The sequence below is a fragment of the Mobula birostris genome, chromosome 5 (assembly GCF_030028105.1).
Source record: "Mobula birostris isolate sMobBir1 chromosome 5, sMobBir1.hap1, whole genome shotgun sequence".
Taxonomy (NCBI): Eukaryota; Metazoa; Chordata; class Chondrichthyes; order Myliobatiformes; family Myliobatidae; genus Mobula; species Mobula birostris.
In genome coordinates, this window is record NC_092374.1 from 122743522 (window position 1) to 122769212 (window position 25691).

Below are 25691 nucleotides of genomic sequence, written 5' to 3' on the forward strand. Positions count from 1 at the left end.
AATGATGTGCACAAGAGAGCTACCAAGATGGCACTGAGTGGAACATAATGCAAAACTGAGACTAGGGTTGGCGCTGCTTTAGTGCTAAAAGATTAAGTTAACTTGTCCAATATTGCTTAGTTTTGCACCTTCAAAGATTAAAGATTCAAAGTACATTTATATCAAAGTATGTATGCAGTATACAACCCTTAGGTTAGTCTTCCCACAGAACTTGCCCGCATAGCTTCACATGAACCTCAATCTTTGCGCTGTAAGACTGAAAGATCCCACTCATCCATCCAGCATCCTATTTGACTTTCTACCATTATTTCTAACTTTCCTGCCTTTTACCAGCAGCCAGGAGACTCTGATGCATAATGACAGCGGTCAGGATAGGAAACAATTTCTTCCCTCAGGCCATTACGTTCTGAACTCCCTGCCACATTGCATTCGAAATGTCGCTGTTTACTTTGTTAATTTATCCATAATTCATTTGTAGATATTCTTCTTACTTTCCTAAGTAATTGTGTGTTATGTTTACTACTGGTTCTTTACACTCCGGTCTGGAGAAACATAGCCTCATTTCAGGCTATACATATATGTAATTAAATGATAATAAACTTGACTTGACTTGACTTGAAACACTCCATAAGGTGAAGACAGATACAATTCTTTAAGGAGAATTATTTCATAATGAATATTTGGAAAACTCAATTGAATTAATACAAACTCATCCGCTCAAAATATAAATGGAACTTCCGCTTCCTACTTAAATTTGTTTGTTTTTTGATTTACCTATCTTTCTAGATTAGTTTGAACTATAAAACAACTGACTAATGGCTCCAGCATTAGATAATTGACTTTCATCATATCAGTTATATCATCCCACAAACACAATTTATAACCTCAATGGTTACAAGCTTTTTGCCAACCATGCAAAAAAAATCACTTTGTTATATTATCAAGCACTTAAAAAAACTTTCCTTCTGTAATAGAAGAAAGACCAAAAATCTCACAATCATATAACATGAATGGCAGTAAAATGTTGTTAGTTCATTGGACATTGCATCAGAATAGATTAAGATGTTACATACCTTGCACAAGTTACAGAAAATTTCTTATAATTGGGTCGGCATGGTAGTGTAGTGGTTTATAGTACAGGGGACCAGGTTCAATTCTTGCCACTGCCTGTAAGGAGTTTGTACATTCTTCCCATGACCATGTGGGATTCCACTGGGTGCTCCAGTTTCCTCCCATAGTTCAAAGGCGTACCGGTTGGTTGGTCATTGTAAATTGTTCCGTGATTAGTGTCAGATTAAATTGGGGAATTATTGGATGGACTGGCTCAAAGAGCCAGATGGGCCAACTCTGTGCTGTATCTCAATAAAATAAAATTTTAAAAAATTGGAATACACAAAGTTCTGTTTGGGTTTGTTTTGTTCCTGTCAAAAGACCGCTTAAATGGAAAATATCCAGTGAAATATCTTCCTTCATCCAGACTAATGCTTTAAAATGTTAAATATACTTCATATAAGATGTTATCTATGTTCTATGTTCTATATTCTACCTGTTTAAGTGTTCAAAAAGATGAAATCATTCCAGGTACTTTTTGTTGTTTGAGTCAGAAAGAACCAGTAAATGACATAATGGCATTTAATTTTATTTTAGAATCAGCACTGCAAGAACAAAGAGAAACAGCGCAGGCAAAAGGAAATGCTGCAGATCTAAAATATTAAAGAAAGTGGTTACACGAAATGTGTGGCAGGACCATCAAAGACCAGCTTGGGAAAGGCAGGTTATGGTTTTGCTATTTAACCTTTCATAACAGCGAAGGTTGTGCAGAAAGGTCAAACCGCAAATGTTGACCTAACATCCTACATGTGAAGCTGTTTTACCTATTGTGCATTTCCTGCATTAAAAAAAAGACACAAACTCTCCCATGAAGTGGCTTCTGCTATTCAAGTGACACCTTCCGTTGTGGCAGCCTTTTGACCAAAATTGCATTCCAGGCTGCTTCTGGAGCGAAACCTATCTGAAACCTCCTCAGTAGTTTGATCAAAATATTTTATTTTCAAAATAATTTAGCTCTATTAACTAAAAATCAGATTTACATATTATAAATGAATTTTTCATATTATTTAATAAACTTTGTCTGGTGGTTGCTTGCAGGTGTTTGGAGAATGGTAAGGCTGTCATGATGAAAACTAGACTTTCCTTTTAACCCACAGCTCAGGTATTCCCCTGAGGTGGGGGTGTGTGGAGGAGTGGGGAAATGGTTTAAATGGGCATATTGTAAGGTTAATTAGTGGCTAATTGTTGAGAGTAATTTATGTGGACTGACAGCTGCTTCTAAATCCCCAGATTCTTCAAATAAAGGCCAGGTTGTCAAGGTCAGAAGAAAAAGCCCAGCAGGAAATGACTTGTTTTATTTCTCTACATTTTAATACTTTGAAGTAAGAACTTTAATTTCAACTTGGTTGCATTTGATGTGGCCAGTAAACAAATATATCTCACGCTGAGTTGAAAGTGAGGCCAAGGTTCCGAGACTTTCTCAGTAGAACTCACTCCTGCCGAAAACTGGTGGGATTAACATCTAAGTAGGCAAGGAGTTAGATGGGAGCCCAGTACTACTGGGCAGCTGAGAGAGGAGTTCCTGATATAAAATTTATACTAGTAAGGGACATATTGAAAGCAGATGCTGACACTATATTTGGAACAGGATGTTAGTAATCTCCTTATGGAGTTTAGCCATTTTTGTCCTGAAACAAAGGTTGGTGGGGATTGAGTAGGTCATTGTGGTTATATTAGTTGCCTGGCATTCCAGAGATCTGAATTACCATGAGTTTATAATCTCACCACAACATCCAAGGAATTTAAATTTAGCTAATGAAAAAATGTCTGTGCAAGGTGAGTCAAGCAGGAGTGGGTGTCTTCCCGATATTCTTTGCAGGAAATCATGCATATAATGGAGACTATGATCATGCATTACTGAATGGCATTAAGAATGCAAGAATGGAAAGAATGCACTATTTATTTATTTATCTATCTATCTATCTATCTATTTATTTATTGAGTTACAATGTGGAATAGGCCATTCTGGCCTTTTGAGCCACGCTTCCCAGCAATCCCCCAATTTAATCCACAATACTTTTAATTGACATCTCAAATTACAAGACACAGTAAAAAGACAATTATAGAAAAGCAATGAATCAGGCCTTATTGTAATGCTTAATATTTAGAAATAAAATATCTTATTTTGCCTCCTTGCTTCCTTGTGTCTGGTCTGCCTGTATGTTCTTAGGCATCTTTTCTTCAACCTGGGCAGTTCCTTGGTAAAAACCATAGGACCATAAGACAAAGGAACAGAATTAGACCACTTGGCCCAGTGAGTCTGCGCCACCATCTAATCATGGCTAATCCTTCTTTTTCCCCTTGTCAGCCTCACTTCCTGGCCTTCTCCCTGTAAACTTTGATGCCGTGGCCAATCAAGAACCAATCAATCTCCATCTTAAATATACCCAGTGACCTCACCTCCACAGCTGCCTGTGGCACCACATTCCACAAATTCACCATCCTCTGGCTAAAGAATTTTATTTACATCTCTGTTTTAAATGGACACCCCTCTATCCTGAGGTTGTGCCCTCTTGTCCTAAGACTCCCCCACCATGGGAAACATCCTTTCCACATCTACTCTGTCTAATTGTTTCAATATTCGAAAGGTTTCCATGAGATCACCACTCATCCTTCTAAATTCCAGTGAGTACAGACCTTGAGCCATCAAACATTGCTCATATGATAACCCTTTTATTCTGGGAATCATCTTTGTGAACCTCCTCTGAGCCCATTTGAAAATCCAAATATACAATGTCCACTGCATACCCTTTATCTCTCCTACTTGTAATCTCCTCAAAGAATTCCAACAGGTTCATCAGCCAAGATTTTCCCTTAAGGAAACCATGCTGACTTTGTCCTATCTTATCCTGTGTCACCAAATACTCCATAAACTCATCTTTAACAATTAATGCCAATATCTTCCCAACCACTGAGGTCAGGCTAACTGGTCTATAGTTTCCATTCTGCTTAAAGAATGGAGTGACATTTGCAATTTTCCAGTCCTCCAGAACCATGACAGAGTCCAATGATTCTTCAAAGATCATTATCAATGCCTCCACAATCTCTTACCGCTACCTCTTCAGAAGCCTAGGGTGCAGCTCATCTGGCCTCGGTGTCTAATATACCTTTATGTCTTTCAGCTTTTTGAGCCCTTTCTCCCTTGTAATAGTAACTGCACTCACTTCTCTTCCCTCACACCCTTCACCATCTGGCACACTGCTAGTATTTTTCACAGTGAAGACTGATGCAAAATACTCATTTAGTTCATCTGCCATCTCCTTTTTCCCCATTATTATTTCTCCAGTCTCATTTTCTAGTGGTCCTATTTCCACTCTCATCTCTCTTTTTATTTTTTATATACTTGAAAAAGCTTTTTCTATCCATCTTGATATTGTTTGCTAGCTTGCTTTTATATTTCATCTTTTCCTTCCTAATAATACTTTTAGTTGTGTTCTGTGTTTTTAAAAGCTTCCCAATCCTCTATCTTCCTGCCAATTTTTGCTTTGTTGTATGCCCTCTCTTCTGCTTTTACATTAGCTTTGACTTCCCCTGTCAGTCACAGCTATGCTATTTGGCCATTTGAGTATTTCTTTGTTTTTGTAATACATTTATCCTGCACTTTCTTCATTTTTCCCAGAAACTCAAGCCATTTTTGCTCTGCTGTCATCCCTGTCAGCATTTCCTTCCAATTTACTTTGGCCAACTCCACTCTCATACAACTGTAATTTCCTTTGCTCCATTGAAATACTGCCACATCAGACTTTACTTTCTTCCTATCAAATTTCAAGTTGAACTCCTAGTAATCATATTGTGATTATTGTCTCCTAAGGGTTCCTGTACCTTAAGCTCCTTAATTGCACAGTTCATTTCATAACACCCAATCCAGTATCGCTGATCCCCTAGTAGGCTCAATGACCAACTGCTCTAAAAAGCCATTTCATAGGCATGCAATAAATTCACTCTCATAGGCTCCACTACCAACCTCTATTTCCCAATTTACCTTTATGTTAAAATCTCCCATGACTATTATAACATTACCCCTTTGAGCAACACACATCAAAGTTGCTGGTGAACGCAGCAGGCCAGGCAGCATCTGTAGGAAGAGATGCAGTCGATGTTTCAGTCCGAGACCCTTCGTCAGGACTAATCTCGGCCTGAAACGTCGACTGCACCTCTTCCTACAGATGCTGCCCGGCCTGCTGCGTTCACCAGCAACTTTGATGTATGTTGCTTGAATTTCCAGCATCTGCAGAATTCCTGTTGTTTGCGTTTAAATTCACTACTGCGAAGCCTCTTCCGGTGATGCCTACACCGAAGAAGTTTAGATCCTCGCTTCGACGGGAGTTCAGTGAAATCATCTCTCTCTGCTCCCCATCTGTAATTTCTTGGGCTCTTCAACTTTTCGACCACACTTTGACTCAAACTCGCTATCACAGCCATATATCCTTTCTAGGAACATGCCTCCGTCGCCAACTTACTCCAGTTGGCTTTAGGATTCGTTTCCAAGCCTCTCAATTTGAACCTTCTGAGGATCCCAGGTAAGGGTCTCGGCCTGAAACGTCGACTGCACCTCTTCCTACAGATGCTGCCTGGCCTGCTGCGTTCACCAGCAACTTTGATGTGTGTTGCTTGAACTTCCAGCATCTGTAGAATTCCTGTTGTTTACCCCTTTGACATGCCTTTTCTATTTCCTACTGTAACCTGTAGTTTACATCCAAGCTACTGTTGGGAGGGCTGTATATTACAGCCATCGGAGTCCTATTACCCCTGCAGTTTTTTAACTCATCCTGCAGGGATTCAACATCTTCTGATCCTATGTCACATCTTTCTGATAATTTGATGCCATCCTTTACCAGCAGAGCCACACCAACCCTTTGCCTACCTCCCTATCCATCTAATACAATGTGTAACATTGGACTTTCAGCTCCTAACTACAACCATCCTTCAGCCATGATTCAGTGATGGCCACAACATCCTACCTGACAATCTGTAAAACAAGATCATCCACCTTAATTCTTATACTCCATGCATTGAGATATTACACTATCTCCCCAACCACTGAGGTTTCTGTCTGGCTCTCTAAATTCTCCCTTCTGGATCTCATTGTTTTTCTTTCCTACGTCATTGGTACCAGCAAATACCAAGACATCTGGCTGCTCCTCCTCCCTCTCCAAAATGCAGTGGATGTGATCGAAGAAGCCCCTAACCCTGGCACCTGGGAGGCAACATACTATTCGGGGGTCCCAATCACATACACAGACTCGCCTCCTGTTCCTCTGACTATTGAGTCCCTTATCACTACTGCTCCCCTCTTCTCCCTCTTTCCTTTCTGCACCACGGACTTATGTTCAGTGCCAGTAACCTGGCCTCCATGGCAACCCCCAGGAGATCATCCCCACAACAGTATCCAGAAGAGTATACACATTATTGAGGGGAATGGCCACAAGTGTGCTCTGTGCTAACTTCCTATTCATGTTCCCATTTCTTTTCCTGACAGTCTACCAGCTACCTGCCTCCTGCAACTTAAGAGTGACTACTTCCATGCAACTCTGATTGATGATCTCCTTGCTCTTCCATACCAGCCGAAGGTTATGCCGCTGCTGCTCCAGATCCCTAACATGCTCTTCAAGGAGCTACAGCTGGATGCACTTCACACATCTGTGTCTCCCAGGTCACATTCTGGGTCTCCCAGGACTCCAATATCCAGTATGAAGAACACACCATGGCCATTTAAACTATATTAATTACTCCTAACACAGTAAGAAAAAGGGGAAACTCAACAGCAACGAACACAGACAACTTACCCAGTGCCAATGCCTCTTCCAAGCTAAAGCCTCCTTTGAGCCAAAGCCTGACATGCCCACACTCACCACTGTCCTTGTCTCAACAATGTCTCCTCTGTACTTTTATCTGCTCCTCTCTGTGCTGCTCCTGCTTGCCTGTGAGAAACCTCCTCCTTGTGTGCGCTCCCACTGCTGATTGGGCCTTCTGAATGACACCGAACACCCACGAAGCCCTCCTTTTAAACGAGAGCTGCTGGCCTACGAGAAACCTCCTGAACAATTCCAGAATTGCAGGTAAATGGTATTGCCAGTTATTTAATTTCCAATTTACAGCAATCACTCCATACCTCTCTGGGTATTATTTCTGCTTTCACACAGAATAGTCTTGCTTCATTCTAATGATGGGGTTGGGGAGGGATGAGAGTGGACTTGCTGGGCTAGGAAGTTTTGGTAAATTGGATTTCTGTCAGGTGGATTGGATGAGAATTATAAACAGAACAAGCTGGTCATGATGAAAATTTATTAAGCCCTGAGGCCAGGGATTTCTATCCTGGGGTCCACAGACATCTTGCTTAATGGTATTGGTCCATGGCATAACAAATGTTGGGAACCCCTGCACTAGGCAGATTCTCTCGAAGTTGAGTTTATGGTCAAATGCATGAGCTCAGCTACAAAGGGCATACCACAATTACAGCCCACTGAATATGTCTCCTTGCATGGTGACAAAACATCGCTAGTAAATTCGCAAACATGAGGAAATCTGCGGATACTGGAATTTCAAGCAACACACATAAAAGTTGCTGGTGAATGCAGCAGGCCAGGCAGCATCTATAAGAAGAGGTACAGTCGACGTTTCGGGCTGAGACCCTTCGTCAGGACATTTCTTACTAGCAATCTCTTACTAGCTCCTCTTTCAGTTAGTCCTGACAAAGGGTCTCGGCCTGAAACGTCGACTGTACCTCTTCCTAGAGATGCTGCCTGGCCTGCTGTGTTCACCAGCAATTTTTATGTGTGTTGATTTCTAGTAAATTGCCAAGTTCAGAGAATAACTCAACCCAACTATAAATTATACACAATTTTTACAATATTCCTTGTGTCAGGTCTATGATCAGAAGAATTAGATGAGAACAATAAATAAAACAAAGTCCATTGCACGGAAAAGTGATCAAAGTGGTCATAGGGTTGCTAACTGTAGTGAATAGAGCTGTGTTGGTGGGTTCAAGAAGAAACTGTGCGGTGTGGGACTTCAGATTTCTACAGATACACCATGGAGAGCATTCAAACTGGTTGCATCACCATATGGTATGGAGGGGCCACTGCACAGGATCAGAAAAAGCTGCAGAAAGTTGTCAACTCAGCCAGCTTCATCTTGGCCACAAGCCTCCCCAGCAACCAGGACACCTTCAAATGGCAATGACTCAAAAAAGCAGCATCCATCATTAAGGACCTCCATCAACCAGGACATGCCTTCTTCTCATTGCTATGATCAAAGAGAAGGTACAGGAGCCTGAAGACACACACTCAATGTTTCAGGACCAGATTCTTCTCCTCCACCATCGGAAATCTGAATGGACAATAAACACTTCCTCAGTATTTTCTTCTCCCTCTCTTCTTGCATTGCTGATTTAATTTATTCATGCATATATACTGTACTTATTATAATTTATAGTTTTTAAATTATTATGTATTGCAAAGTGCTGCTACAGCAAAACAACAATTTTCATGACATACGGCATGCCAGTTATATTAAACTTGATTCTGATTTCTGATTCTGCCTCCTGCCCAATGGTAATTGTAAGAATTCTGACAATATTTAAGAGGTTGCATCTGAATACCCAAATAACCAAGGCATAGAAGACTGCAGCCAAATTACTGGTGAAGGATATTAACATAGATAGGTGTGATGATTGCTTGTAATGGTGTGATGAGGGGCCTTTTACCATTAGACATTAAGAAGACCTTGGGGAGAAGATTTAACAAAAGTATTCAAAGGGATAAGGGGTCTGAGATAACTTGATCGATGAAAGAAGCAAAGTTTGTTCTTGGAACAGAGGTGGCCGCAAGGAGCTTTGCTTGAGTTTTTCAAAGTCATGAGTATTTACAGAAATAAGGGCATTTCCAGTGGTTGGGTGGGCCAAGGTCAAGAGATTATGAAATGGTATTGACAAAAAAAATAATATAATGATTTAAAAATTCTATGGTAAAAGGTTAGGGTCTGAAATACATTTCAGGAGGAAGTAATAGCCTTCAAATGGAAATTGATTTAGTATATGGTTGGAAATAATGTTTAGGGCATAAGTGAAGTTGAGGCAATAGGATTTGATGGATACTTAGAGATGGTATGGTCTTCTTGGATGGAATACTATTGTTCTGTGATGTACATGTATTCTAGGCCAAGTTATGTAAATGTAGAACAATCTGTGTCATCAATATCAGAGTTGATTGTGACTCCCTACAAAACTTGGAGCTTAACTAGAATGTCAGCAACAACATGTAGGAAAGGTGCCAGGGAAAGTGTGAGGGAAATTGGTAATTAACAGACACACTCTTCTAACTGGTTACAGTAAAACCCTGGCAAGGCAGAAATGTAACTGCAAACCTCTCCTGCTGTGTCAGGAGTACAGACATCGATCCTGCTTTTACAACTGGTCACAAAAGAAAGAAATCATCTTATCTTAATAGTCATTTAAAGACAACATTATTGTACATGCAGCACCACATAGAAACTTAATTTGTATACATGTTGTAAACAGTCTGATGTTTAAAACATAGCTTCATAATTAAATGAAAATATGTGAAAGGAGCAGTCTATGTTCACAAAGTACTTCATTATTCACTAGATGTATAGTCTATATCACTGGCAAGAACTGCATTTATTGCCCATCCTTTAGTGTCTCTGAACTGACTGCCTTGTTATCTATTTCAGAGGGCAGTCAAGAGTCATTCATTATTACTGTGGGTTAAGAGCCACAAAAAAATCAGACCAGGTAAAAGCAACAAATTTTCTCTATTAAAGTATATTAGTAAAACAGATGGATTTTTACAACACTGCTCACTGATTTATTTAATTAATTGAATTTTTAATTCATCAGCTGTCATGGTGAGATTTGAACTCATATCAATGAATTGTCAGTCTGTTTTTTTTATTACTTGTCTTGTTACACAGCCATAATTCTACAGTACCTTTGAAACAACATTGATTACAACACTGTAAGGAATCATTTGGGGTGCTCGAAATATTGGACAACAAATGTCGCAACTCACAAAAACTATTTTCTCTCCAATGACTTAAAATTCACAGTATGACAACTGAGAAAGAGCTTGAAAAATTTAAAAGTTAAAACCACCTTTGCTGGTCTTCAATTATTTAACTTGGATATTATAGTATAGACTCTCTGGAGTCTATGTAGCAATTTTCGGCTGCCACCAACAGCCAGGAATCTCAGTATTAATTAGGTCTGGTTCCCCAATGAAATGAATTTGAAGCGGAGCTTTATGAACGGTAGTACTTCTGAAAATGCTAGTTGTACCTTGTTACAGTGGTATATAGAACATATTCCAGTCATTACTGTCTTTCTTTTTCCAACCTGGACACCCAATGTAAAGGAAATTGAACAAATATTACTTTACAACTATGGGGAAGTTGTTTTAATCACACATGAAAGTAAAACAAGGTGAATTTAAAAGGATGTTAATATATAATTGATGGACTGTGTGGAGAAATGTCTGTACTTTTATGCATTAGGGTTAGCAAATTATGGTTACTGCACATATATGCATATCTATGGATGCCCTGATTTGCTAATAGCTCTTTACTGGTATTTCTTACCTGTGATTCCAGAGGAGAAGCACAAAGTTGTATAGATTTCCCAATTCCCAAAACACTTGGGAATCTGATTAATGAACTATTCCCAGATAGACCAGATGTAAGAATAATTTCTCCATTCATACAATGGAGAGGAATGGCTGCTAGAGAACAAAGTAAGCATTTATTTGTGAACATTGTTCTTGAAATATTTGAGATTATTTAAAGGTTTTTGAAGTATATATTAATAATATTTTTTAATATTGTTTTTCTCACTGCCCATTATGCCGTTGATGTTTAAGGCAGCAATGCAGGTCCACCATCTCTGTCTGTTCACACAGTTGCACACAGATACAGAAGGATTCTTCATTGCTGTTTCTGTAACAATTTTTTGTTGACCAGTCAGGGTTGCTAGCCCTGAGCTGAATTCCTGAACCTGGAGGACCGGTGGACCACTCTTAGTTTGGCCTCTACCCCTTGACCTGTTTGGCAAGGGTGACCCTACCAAGAGCCAAAGCACAAGACGCTGATTCCAGCCAACATAGCCCTCCAGATCATTGAGGCATGCATGTCTCCAACCCTCCAAAATCTATGACAAAGCTGAGGTCCTCTTGGAGGAATATTGTTTTAAGGGTAGAATAAACTTAATATTTTAAAAAATATTCCTGAATATCATTCAATATTTTCTCCCCAACAGTTCTGAGGGCATAGCTTGTCTGTCTCCATACTCTATGGAATCCTCATCCTTCTCTCTTGCCTGAATGACCCGCTTTAATCCCCCCTTCCCTCCCCCTCCATGGTGGCTCATTGCTTCTGGCCTATACAATTGACAACCTACAATGTTTTTCATTCAACACCTTAATGCAGTAAAGATCCTAACGTGCTTCAGGAATAAGGGTTTGGCCCTGAACAAGAACTAAGAAAAGTAGGCCATTTTCAAGGTTTCCCATAAATATGGAAGAAATGTTAGGTCAACTAGATTTCCTTTCGGTGGGGTCATCACAACTACAGAATTTGTCAAGAATTAAAAAAACATATAAAGGATGTAAATCAGAAGAACCAATACTCCAATCAAGGATGCTGAACCATTTTTAAAATTCACTGACTTACTAACAATAGTGTTTACTGGAAATCACTGCAGCTATTGTCTGTCTCTCATTGTCCCTACACTGAAGAGGAAAGAGTAAACCAGAATAGTTGCTCTGAGGTTGCATCTAGGTCAGGCACAGTACAAATAACAGAGTTCACCTGCTGCAGAATAGAAGTAAGGCAGGTGTGATATTTTTATGACACTTATTAGGGTTTGACAACAATTACTCAAATGAGTTTACCATTAAAAAAAACTTCTTTAGTTGATAAAGTAGAATTCAAACTCAAACATCTAGATCAATGGTACAGAACTCTGGCCAGAGTCTGTTAACTTAACTTCAACCCACATCTCTCATGCAATCGACGAACACAGAGAAAAGGGCAGGAGAACCAAGGCAAATGGTTATATACTCAGAGAACCACTCCCATGTATTAACATAATGCTATTTCCACATGGGTATTGTCAAGTGCAACTTATGATTGAATGATGTTGTCCTGATGGTTTAGTGAGTACTGGCTGTACATTGATGTGTTCCCAATTCATGTAGTTAACACAGAGCACGAAGACAGTCTAGCAAATACTAGAAGAATGACTTATTTCCGTCTCCAGATCTGATGCATATATTGAATGTCATCTTTCAGCATTAGTTGTTTTTGGCAATTACCACTTCCTTTTTATCTGCAAGGGATTCCACCCATAAGTACAGAAGTAGGCTATTTAGCATATTGACCCCATTTTTCCTTCATTTGGACCATGAATTATCTGTACTTCTTCTCCGATCGGCTTGCAATTAATATCTATTGATGTTTTAAATACATAATTCTCTGCCATAAATACGCTCACAATCCTGTCATCCACTTCTTTGAAAAAAAATTGAGATATTTTGCTTCTCATGGTCTTCTGATTTCGCTTATGGTGAAATGGTGCAGTAATGCTGTAGGTGACCTTGACAATACCCCAAATGGAATGACACAGTGCGGAAGAATTCTGGACAAGAATCTGTACAGCTGAAGGATTGTTCCTTTCCTTTTGAATTCCCCTCCAATGGGGGAATAATTCTATGAATCTGTCTGATTACATTTCATATCTGAGCACCTAAATTTATGGATTTTGTTCATAAAAATATTCTTCCTCCACACTTCCATAATTTTTCTCCATAAAAAATGTATTTTTGAATCAAAATTGGAAGTCCTCGTACTTTCCCACATTTGACAAAGATATGCTTCTTATAGCAGTGCCATCTTATCTACAAAACCTGTTGCCATATACCTGAAGAATTGCAGTTGAGTGATATTTTCGTTCTTCAGACTTCGCCATGTTGACATCTGACACTCAGTCATCAAGAAATGTTTTACATGCATCATGTCCCCCTCAATGACTCTCTATTCTTGACTGACCTACTTCACTCCCAGTTTCCAATGGTAATGTAATTTCATTCAATGATATTAATTCCAGCAAAGTCTATTGGAGATTGCTCATTGGGCACAAGAAACTTAGACAAAATAAGCAGATTGGAACAAAACAATTAGGTTACAATCAGACTCAAAAGAAACTTTTGGTCAGGACACCATGATATTAAATAATTTAATTGGCTAAAGAGCAAAAACGCATAGTAAACTAGTTTTTATTCAGATTTGAGTAGAATCAAATGAGGTGCCTATCAATTTCATTGGATATATTCACAGAGGGTGGAGTGGTGAAGAAATGTTTCTACGAAAGGAGGTGTAAGGTGCTCATTCCCTCTGTTAGCTTGCAGGTCACCCTTGGACAAAGTGCAGAACTTGCTTAGCCCCTGATCAGGGTCACAGGAAGCCATGGGAATAGGTGGTGGATGGTCATATGAGCAGCTGGTGCATATTATAAGTCCTGGTTATGCGACCACTAATTCCAGACAGACAATCTCTGAAGGGTATTGATAATGACTAGGGTCACCAGTCTTGTAGAGACAATACCCAGAAGAAAGCAATGGCAAACTATTTCTGTATAAAAAATTGCCAAGAACAATCACCATCATGGTAAGACCATGATCACTCATATCATACAACACAGCAAATTACAGATGAACGATAGGCACAGAAGCTCAGCAAATGTGAACAAAGAAATAGAAACATAAAAAACCTACAGCACTATACAAGCCCCTTGGCCCACAATACTGTGCTGTACTTACTTTAGAAATTACCTAGGATTACCCACAGCCCTCTATTTTTCTAAGCTCCATATACCTATCCAGGAGTTTCTTAAAAGACCCTATCGTATCCGCCTCCACCACCATCACTGGCAGCCCATTCCACACACTCCCCTCTGTACCTATTTCCAAACACCTTAAAACTGTGCCCTCTCATGTTAGCCATTTCAGCCCTAGGAAAAAGCCTCCATCAGGTCACTTCTCATCCTCTGTCGCTCTAAGGAGTAAAGGCCGAGTTCACTCAGTCTATTCTCATAAGGCATGCTCCCCAATCCAGGCAACATCCTTGTTAACCTCCTCTGCATCCTTTCTAAGTTTCCATGTCTTTCCTGTAGTGAGGTGACCAGAACTGAGCACAGTACTCCAAATGGGGTCTGACCAGGGTCCTATGTAGCTGCAACATTCCCTCTTAGCTCTTAAACTCACTCCCATGATTGTTAATGGCCAATGCACTGTATGCCTTCTTAACCACAGAGTCAACCTGTGCAGCAGCTTGGAGCATCCTATGGACTCGGACCCCAAGATCCTTCTGATCCTCCACACTGCCAAGAGTCTTACCGTTAATACTATATTCTGCCATCATAGTTGACCTACCGAAATGAACCACCTCACACATATCTGGGTTGAACTCCATCTGCCACTTCTCAGCCTAGTTTTGCATCCTTTCGATGTCCCACTGTAACCTCTGACAGCCCTCCACACTATCCACAACACCTCCAACCTTTGTGTCATCAGCAAATTTACTAACCCATCCTTCCACTTCCTCATCCAGGTCATTTATAAAAATCACGAACAGAAGCGGTCCCAGAACAGATCCCTGAGGCACACCACTTGTCACTGACCTCCATGCAGAATATGACCCACCTACAACCACACTTTGCCTTCTGTGGGTAAGCCAATTCTGGATCTACAAAGCAATGACTCCTTGGTTTCCATGCTTCCTTACTTCCTCAATAAGCCTTGCATGGGGTACCTTGTTAAATGTCTTAATGAAATCCATATACACGACGTCTACTGCTCTACCTTCATCAATGTGTTTGTCACATCCTCAAAAAATTTAATCAGGCTTGTAAGGCACGACCTGCCTTTAACAAAGCCATGCCAACTGTTCCTAATCATATTATGCCTCTCCAAATGTTCATAATTCCTGCGGCTCAGGGTTTTCTCTGTCAACTTACCAACCACTGAAGTAAGATTCACTGGTCTATAATTTCCTGGGCTATCGCTACTCCCTTTCTTGAATAATGAAACAACATCTGCAACCCTCCAATCCTCCGGAACGTCACCTGTCCCCATTGATGATGCAAAGATCATTGCCAGAAGCTCAGCAATCCCCTCCCTCATCTCCCCCAATAACTTGGGGTACATCTCGTCTGGTCCTGGTGACTTATCCAACTTGATGCTTTCCAAAGCTCCAGCACATCCACTTTCTTAATGTCTATATGCTCAAGCTTTTCAGTCCGCTAAGATAACGTGAAGATATTGCTCCGTTAAGACATAACTGTGGAAGTTTATTGTATTGTTGCTTAATATTAAATGCAGTACACTTATTTCTCTTAATATGAGGGGACAGATGCTTCACATAGAAACCTACAATAGATATAAAACAAACAACAATTCAATCAATATAGGGGCAATTTTATAAGAAAATGTGTGAGGAGCTGATGTGAACAAAAATGTTGTTAGTCAGCATCTGACAAATCTCTAGGACACCATCATAAGTTCAGTTGGTTTTCTATCTTGCTCTGTAGAATTGAAACTGGTTACATTGACAACAAAACAGCTTAATTTTCCTTTTAGCAAGTCCTGAAAAGTTTGGTTTAATTGAAAGGTTCCTGACGTTCTTCACTGTTTACCAATCTGAAATGATCAGTCATTTCAGTATCATTAATTTCTCACTAAATATTTTACTGCCCTATAGCAGATATGAATAGCTTGCTTTTAGAAGCAAATGATTCTCAGTATATATAAAAAAAACCTTCCAAAATGAGCAGGGTCCTTCCTTGGGCCAATGGCCTATTGCATAATTTATTTTGACTTCAATAAAATTTATTACACTGGGTCATGCTGTCCCATTAAGTTATCGGTGTGATACTCCCTACTGAACCTTGCTCCTTCATAGTAAATCTACGAATGAAATTGTATCAAATAATAGGTCTTTGAGTTTCTTTGCTTCTTCTTCATAAATTTTCTCATGCAGCTCTGAGTGTCTAATCACTCAATCAATTGCAGTGATCAAACCAAAACTTGATGAGATAATATTTAGTGTATATATCTAGAAGTGTGCTAAGTATTCTTGAAAGAAAAATCTATGCCCATTTCTCCTGCAACTTGATATCTGATTCAAGATTCAAAATTGTTTATTGTCATTCTACAGAACCTGAGTGAAATGGAAAACAAAATGATTATTACTCCTGATCCGAAGTGGCATAAAAAAACACAATAACTATCAAACATATCCTATAAGCATAATGTACAAGTAACTATTGAGTGTGTTTATGTATATGTAAGATTTCCTTATACACATGGACTGATTATTAGGCCTGCACAAGCAGGGACTTCTCAGTCTTCAGCTTTATCTTCTAGTAACGTTTAATGGTGGTTGTCAGACCAACATAAGGTGCATTACTGCCACCTATTTAGTTGGAGTGTGGAGCAAAGGTCTTCTCAGACACCACCCAGCTAACAGTAGTTACTTACCACTCGCTTCCAACATATACCCGCAGCCTATTTAAATCCAGCTTGCATCCACGGTCCTTGTTCACTCATATGAACCAGCTAGCCTCAACCATTTGTTCCTAGTCTTCAGTTACCTTGTTATGTTAACTATCTGTTCTTTCTTGGTTTGTGTCCCCTTGAGGCTTGTTATTTTGCAGTTTATTAGTAAAATATCATTCTCTGCTAAATTGTCTGCGTTGATCTGCTTTTGGATTAAACCTCCTCTACATTTCCTGACATTAATTGTGTGTGCATAAGCATCAGGTGACTCTGGCAGGAAATGATAAAGTGACAAAATGACTCTTGGCAAGAGGATCTATTCTATGAATAGACATTTGAAAAGATGTAGGACAGTGACTGGGTTAGCATAGGTGCAAGATGTGGCTTGTAAGTATAAAGTGCCAGTGCATGGGGAGTTGAAGGGTGCTGAGGAGGTCTGGAGAGGAATAGCTGTAGTGGTGCTGGGGTGGCTCAAAGGATGAAAGTGTTGATCAGCCTTGATGTTTTTGAGTCTAGTGGTCTTGGCATGGATGCCGTGTAGGCTCTTCCCTGATGACTATGTGAGAAACAGTCCATAAGCAAGGTGGATGGATCCTTCATGATATTGCTGACCTTTTTCTGAGACCTTTCTGTATATATGTTCTTGATAGTAGGTAGGCAGGTGCTGGTGATGTGCTGGACTTTCTGCTGCAGTGCAGTTTCCATACCACATAGGAACTCTCCCCTGTTATCTAAATGAGTGAAACTCCACTTAGCCGGCTCAGCTCTAAGTTTTAATCAGAAAATCCCCTGCATTGGTTTTCCTCTTTCACCACTACTGGATTAGTCGAGGATCCGTCTTCAGTAATTCTCTGGCTGTCACTTAGCATCTGAAAGTTTCAAATTCAATTAGCTCCATCATGGGCATGAGCCTCCCCAACATTCAAGATATCTTCAAGGATTGAAGCCTCAAAAACATGGCATCCGTCATAAAGAATCCCCTTCAACTGGATCATGCTCTCTTGTCATTTCTACTATCAGGGAGAAGGTGCAGGAACCTGAATGCACACACTCAATGATTCAGGAACAGCTTCTTCTTCTCAGCTATCAGATTTCTGAATGGATATTGAACCCACGAACACTACCTCATTATTATGTTTTTCTCATTTTGGACTAATTATTTAATTTAACTTTATATGTGGTATGTATATATGAGGAGTAATTGATAAGTTCATGGCCTGAGGTAGAAGGATTCAATTTTAGGAAACCTAGCATACTTATTTTTCAACATAGTCCCCTCCTACATTTACACACTTAGTCCAGCGGTTGTGGAGCATACGGATCTTGGATCTCCATAAACTGTCCACAGCAGGAGTGATTGATAAGTTCGTGGCCTAAGGTAAAAGGAGATGTGTTATTAACTTCAAACTTTCTGCATAATCACTCAAAGAGTTGAATTGCTGTGCATGGGCCAGGCTCTTCCTGGTCTTCCCACCTGCATGTTTCAATAGGTACATTTAATGTCAGAGAAATGTATATAATATACACCGTGAAATGCTTTTTCTTCACAAACATCCACAAAAACAGAGGAGTGCCCCAAAGAATGAATGACAGTTAAATATTACAACCCCAAAGCCCCCCCCAACTCCCCCCGCCCATGCATGCACAAGCAGCAGCAAAGCAACAATCCCAACCCCGATCCCCACCAACAAAAAAAAGCATCAGCACCCCCTACCGAGCACTCAAGTGTGCAGCATAGCATCAATAAAGACACAGACTTGCAGTACCCCAAAGACCACTCATTCACCTGGTAACTCAACATATCACAGGCGCTTTCTCTCCCTAATAAGAGAAAAAGAGGTGCCCCCATTACAATGGGGATATCAGAACTATGAGCTGGACATGAGATGCTGGCTTATTTGATTTCCCACATTGCTGCTGCATTCAGCAATGAGGGGTGGGATACAAACATACTAAACTGAGAAAATAGATGGACTTCACATCCAGTGATGAAAGGCAAATGTGATAGAAACATAGAAAATAGGTGCAGGAGTAGGCCATTCGGCCCTTCGAGCTTGCACCACCATTTATTATGATCATGGCTGATCATCCAACTCAGAACACCGCCCCAGCCTTCCCTCCATACCCCCTGACCCCCGTAGCCACAAGGGCCATATCTAACTCCCTCTTAAATATAGCCAATGAACTGGCCTCAACTGTTTCCTGTGGCAGAGAATTCCACAGATTCACCACTCTCTGTGTGAAGAAGCTTTTCCTAATCTCGGTCCTAAAAGGCTCTCCCTCTATCCTCAAACTGTGACCCCTCGTTCTGGACTTCCCCAACATCGGGAACAATCTTCCTGCATCTAGCCTGTCCAATCCCTTTAGGATCTTATACGTTTCAATCAGATCCCCCCTCAATCTTCTAAATTCCAACGAGTACAAGCCCAGTTCATCCAGTCTTTCTTCATATGAAAGTCCTGCCATCCCAGGAATCAATCTGGTGAACCTTCTTTGTACTCCCTCTATGGCAAGGATGTCTTTCCTCAGATTAGGGGACCAAAACTGCACACAATACTCCAGGTGTGGTCGCACCAAGGCCTTGTACAACTGCAGTAGTACCTCCCTGCTCCTGTACTCGAATCCTCTCGCTATAAATGCCAGCATACCATTCGCCTTTTTCACCGCCTGCTGTACCTGCATGCCAACTTTCAATGACTGGTGTATAATGACACCCAGGTCTCATTGCACCTCCCCTTTTCCTAATCGGCCACCATTCAGATAATAATCTGTTCTCCTATTTTTGCCACCAAAGTGGATAACTTCACATTTATCCACATTAAATTGCATCTGCCATGAATTTCCCCACTCACCCAACCTATCCAAGTCACCCTGCAGCCTCTTAGCATCCTCCTCACAGCTAACACTGCCACCCAGCTTCGTGTCATCCGCAAACTTGGAGATGCTGCATTTAATTCCCTCATCCAAGTCATTAATATATATTGTAAACAACTGGGGTCCCAGCACTGAGCCTTGCGGTACCCCACTAGTCACCGCCTGCCATTCTGAAAAGGTCCCGTTTATTCCCACTCTTTGCTTCCTGTCTGCTAACCAACTCTCCACCCACACCAATACCTTACCCCCAATACCGTGTGCTTTAAGTTTGCACACTAATCTCCTGTGTGGGACCTTGTCAAAAGCCTTCTGAAAATCCAAATATACCACATCCACTGGTTCTCCCCTATCCACTCTACTAGTTACATCCTCAAAAAATTCTATGAGATTCGTCAGACATGATTTTCCTTTCACAAATCCATGCTGACTTTGTCTGATCATTCCACCGCTTTCCAAATGTGCTGTTATCACATCCTTGATAACTGACTCCAGCAGTTTCCCCACCACCGACGTTAGGCTAACCGGTCTATAATTCCCCGGTTTCTCTCTCCCTCCTTTTTTAAAAAGTGGAGTTACATTAGCCACCCTCCAATCCTCAGGAACTAGTCCAGAATCTAACGAGTTTTGAAAAATTATCACTAATGCATCCACTATTTCTTGGGCTACTTCCTTAAGCACCCTGGGATGCAGACCATCTGGCCCTGGGGATTTATCTGTCTTCAATCCCTTCAATTTACCTAACACCACTTCCCTACTAACATGTATTTCGCTCAGTTCCTCCATCTCACTGGACCCTCTGTCCCCTACTATTTCTGGAAGATTATTTATGTCCTCCTTAGTGAAGACAGAACCAAAGTAATTATTCAATTGGTCTGCCATGTCCTTGCTCCCCATAATCAATTCACCTGTTTCTGTCTGCAGGGGACCTACATTTGTCTTTACCAGTCTTTTCCTTTTTACATATCTATAAAAGCTTTTACAGTCCGTTTTTATGTTTCCTGCCAGTTTTCTCTCATAATCTTTTTTCCCCTTCCTAACTAAACCCTTTGTCCTCCTCTGCTGAACTCTGAATTTCTCCCAGCCCTCAGGTGAGCCACTTTCCCTGGCTAATTTGTATGCTTCTTCTTTGGAATTGATACTATCCCTAATTTCTCTTGTCAGCCACGGGTGCACTACCTTCCTTGATTTATTCTTTTGCCAAACTGGGATGAACAATTGTTGTAGTTCATCCATGCAACCTTTAAATGCTTGCCATTGCATATCCTACCCTATTCGTTTGCATGAGATCCTGGCCCTTGATTGAAAAGGTAAGGACATGTAGGTAATTTGGTGCTTCTTTTTTATTTTATTTAAGGTTAATATTTTTAATCATTTGAAGGTTAAACATATCTTTAAATGAACTTATGATTTAATTATCTAAATCTCTTTGAACAGGTTTTAAATGCTGCAAATCATCAGACATGCTTACATGTCATTCTCAGGCCTTTGACAGCAGCAAAAGGCTCTCGGTGTAGGTCATGGAAGGAGCCTCAGGATTCATTACCTTGGGCTGTGTTGCTGTTTATGGAAGTGTTAGATTTTGTAATTTCAAAACATTGAACTAATTCAAAGGGAATCTGAAATGTGTCTAACGTCATGTTCACTTTAAGTGAGGCACGCACGTGTCACGTGGTAGTGTGATGATGTATGCAATTCACGCATTTACACATACAACCTGTAATGAATAAGATCGCTTAATCAACATATATATATATATGTACGGGGTTTTTTTTGTATGTTAAATTTAAAATGTCTTCTTTGTTATGTTATACTTGAGAATGCTTCTTTGTTATGTTAAACGCTGAGAAAGTCCTTCCCGCTAGCAGTTTGTTGAAACACATTACTGATAAGATGTTATGAACCAATTGGGATAGTTGTTATGTTTTTGGTGTATTTGAAGATACTGTATGCGTGGGGTTTTGGGGGAGAAGATGGGAGAGAAAGACAGAGGAATAACCAGGTGCTGTGAGTCTGCTAACGGGGTCGGACCCTGAGGAGGGCGTTCGGCGAGGAGAGGAGACGGAGACGGACTCATATGGAGCGTCTGGTCGACCACCGTTGTTGGTCCCAGGCAGCCGGTTGAGGTGGTCCGAAGGGTCGCATGGTGAAGAAGAAGGGTCTTGAGCTCCAACTGTTTTGTGCACGAAGAGATTGAACTTTGATAAGTGTGGCGCCTTTTATTTTCCTTTTATATTTTATTCTCTATTAATTATATAGTTCCAGTAATATCTATAAACTGTAACTCATTTAATCGTATCTGATGTATTGTCTGTTATTTGGGGGGGGGGGGGGTACATCACACAGCATCCACACAAACTAATTACCCAGTTTGGCGGGGCTGAGTGCTGTTTCCCTAGATGACAGCGAGCCGTGCGACCCTGAGGGTGGCCGGGGGGCTACATGTACACACACACACACAAGATTACTCAAATATTAAATGCACAACAGAAGTATTTTCTGTTCTCTGTCATCACTGTGACAGTCAGGCCTTGAACTGGATTGGTTCAAAAAAATTAAATGCAGTTGTGGCAAAAGAACAGGGCTGAGCAGAGGAGGTGGACTAGAATGATCACAATCTGAACCAAGTCTTTGCCGTTACAATTAAATTTGTTTCTTCACCTGTGGTTCCTGACCACTTTAAAACTGTTTACACTTCCGCTGTCCATCTTGCGTAACATTTAAGGCCTCAACCCTGTATCCTTTTTGTCACAAAGATCATCTGTTTTTGCCTCATAATATTTCCACTCACTGTTCCTGTTCCTTTACATTTTCCTGAGCTACAGACATTAATTAAATGCAAGTTATTCTTGTAAAAGAGACTGCAGCTGGTTTGAAAGATATGTTGGAAATTCAACTAACAAGGTGTTACATTTGACACAAACCCTTTTACTTGACCAACAGTTAAATTTAAAATAAAATACAATTTTGGTATCAAAGTGAAAGAGGCTGGGAACAGTAACTAAGTCTGTCACACAGCTGAATTAACATCAATAGAGATGCTTTTATTAGTTCAGAATGTTTCAAAGGTCATGTTGATTTAACTTTATCTGTTAATTGAGCCCCTTCACAATCTCAGGCTCATTAACTCCTCGCAGCCAATTTCATCAGTGGAGTAAAAATAAAGTATTAATCTGATTCTTCTGAATCAAAGGTTCCCGTTTCAAGTCCCACTCTAGAGACTTGGACACAAAAGGCTGGGATGACTTTTTAGCACAGTACGGAGGGAGTGCTACCTTTTCAAGATGCTGCCTTTCAGATTTGATGCTAAACATTGGTCTCATCTAGATTCCTAAGTGAATGTAAAAAATCCCTTGGCAGTAATTTGAAAAAGAATAGCATGTCAAGCTCTGATGTTCTGATCAATATTTATCCCTTATTAAACAACACTAAGACAGATTATTCAATCATTATCATATTAGTGTGTGTGGCAGCTTGCTGAATACAAATAGGCTGCTGCCTTTTCCACATTATAACTGTTGCAGGAAAGCAGCATCCATCATCAGGGACCTGCACAATCCAGGACATGCTCTCTTCTCACTGCTGCATTTAGGAAGAAGGTACAAGAGCCTCAGGACTCACCGCCAGGTTCAGGAACAGTTGTTACCCCTCAGCTATTAGGCTTCTGAGCCAGGCGGGATAACTTTACTCAGTTTCAGTCACCCTATCACTGAACTGTTCCCACAACCTATGGACTCATTTTCGAGGACTCTTTATTTCACATTCTCAATAGTTATTGCTTATTTATTAAATATTATTATTTTTTGTTGTATTTGCACAGATTGTTGCCTTTTCCATATTGGTTATTTGTCTGCCTTGTTGGGTGTGGTCTTTCATTGATACTATTGTACTTCTTGGATATACCGTGTTTACCTGCAAGGAATCTCAGGGTTGCATATGGTGATGTGTATGTACGTGGATAATAAATTAACTGTTGTTCACACCGCTGGCGCATGACTCTGTTGCAGGATTCAGCTCAAAGCGTACCATCAAGTTTGCAGAAGACGCAGCAGTGGTTGTCCTCATCAACGATGATGACAAGATGGAGTGCAGAGAGGAAGTGGAGCAGCTGGTGGATTAGTGTGTGAAGAGCAACCTAAACCTGAACATTGAGAAGACCAAGGAAATCATTGTGGACTTCAGGAAGGGGCATGTGAACCATTGCCCTCTGTGAATACGTGGTTCCTCCATAGAGAGAGTTAAGTGCACCAAGTTCCTGGGACTTCACATCACAAATGACCTCACTTGGTCCTAAATATCACCTCCCTGAACAAGGCAGCACAGCAGCACCTCCACTTCCTAAGCAAAAAGAGGTAAAAAAGGCTTCCCCCCACTCCCCCCCACCCCCATCGTAACTGCATTTTACAGGAGCACCATTGAGAGCATCCAGACAAGTTGCATCTCCATCTGGTATGGGAGCAGGCAAGCTTCAGATCCTACAGTGAGAGAAGCTGAGAGGATCATAGGAGTCCCCCTACAATCCATCGGGTCCCTTGGTATTATTAAGGATCTGACCCATCCATCTAGCATCCTCTTTGACTTTCTACCATCAGGCAGGAGAATATGATGCATAAAAACTAGAATGGTCAGGGTGGGAAATAGTTTCTTCCCTCAGGTCACTAAGCTTCTGAACGCCCTGCTGAATCATATTTGAAGTGTCACTGATTAATCTGTTGTTTACGCTATTTAATTTATGCTCTTTAGTTTGTTATTTATGTGTGATTCATCCATAGATTTTATCCTTTCCTTCATAAGTTATCGTGTGTTTTGTGTACGACTGTGCTTTACACCCCAGTTCGGAGAAATGTTGTCTCGTTTTTATATACATTATGTGATTATATATATTATAAACATTTATATATGTAAATGATACTAAATTTGATTTTATTTGACTTGACTTACTGTGAGCTTTTGAATATGAATACCTGCAACATATTGCTCATTGTCTTATAAAGTCTTTTGAGACTTATTAAGATATTTAAAATTGATTAGCTTTTCTTCTTTTTGTTCTCCTTAGTTTTCACTTGTGTTCTCCCTTGGCCAATTTCCTCTCAGCCGTCCCCAAGAACCCCACTGAATGGTAGCATTCTGCTAGTGTTGTAACTGAAATTCCACCAGGATCAAGTGCATATGTTCCAGTCCCGTACTAAGTGTTGGATGGACCCATTGCTTGATTCTTGCCAACCACATTCATTTTCAATAGTATGCAGATGGTGGGATATCCTGTTCAAGTTTTGTTTTTGGTATATGAAGACTCAGAGATCACATTACAATGGCAGTAAAATTAATCCCAAGCTCTTAATAGTATGGTTCGTGTTTCTCCAGTCTAAGTCAGCTTATATGATAATGGTAAACACATTTTACTATTTATGCTGAACAACAATAATATCAAATATAAACTCCAGTCTGGTAACAACAAAGCTATTTGAATTCTTTATATGTTATTTTTATTTTGTTGCTTAAAATTAAGAAGGCAACTTTCATATTCAAAGACATTTCTAGGACCATTTGCTTGAGTGTTGGAACAATTATTTTCAATTTTCAATTCATCTATTTAAATAAATATAATTTCAGCACCTCATCATAATCATCAAGTTGTTGGCACCAATGCTAAAATGCTCAGGGTATCCCACTTTTAAGTTTACTCTGGGATGAATGTTTTTTGAAAATTCGGACAAAGCTACTTCGGTTTGCAATGTTGTTTTATGGAAGGTGCATTGACCACCTACAGCCAAGGGTTCGAAGTTTAAAGTACACTTTTTATCAAAGTATGCATATTGTATACAACCTTGAATTCATCTTCTTGCAGGCAGCTAGGAAACACAGAAACACAACAGAACCCACTTATTAAAAAAACCCACAGAGCAAAGGTCATCAAACTCTCAATGTGTGGAGCAATAAGGAATAAATCATGCTAACAATAAAAAAAGTACACAAATAACACACAGAATGTTAACCACAAAGTTGCTGAAAATGAGTCCATAGCCATGGAGCCAGTTCAATGCTGAAGTGACTGAAGCTGGTCCAGGAGCCTGATGGTTGCGGGGCAACAACTGCTCCTGAACCTGGTGGTGTGGGACCCAAGACTACTACACCTCCCACCCAATG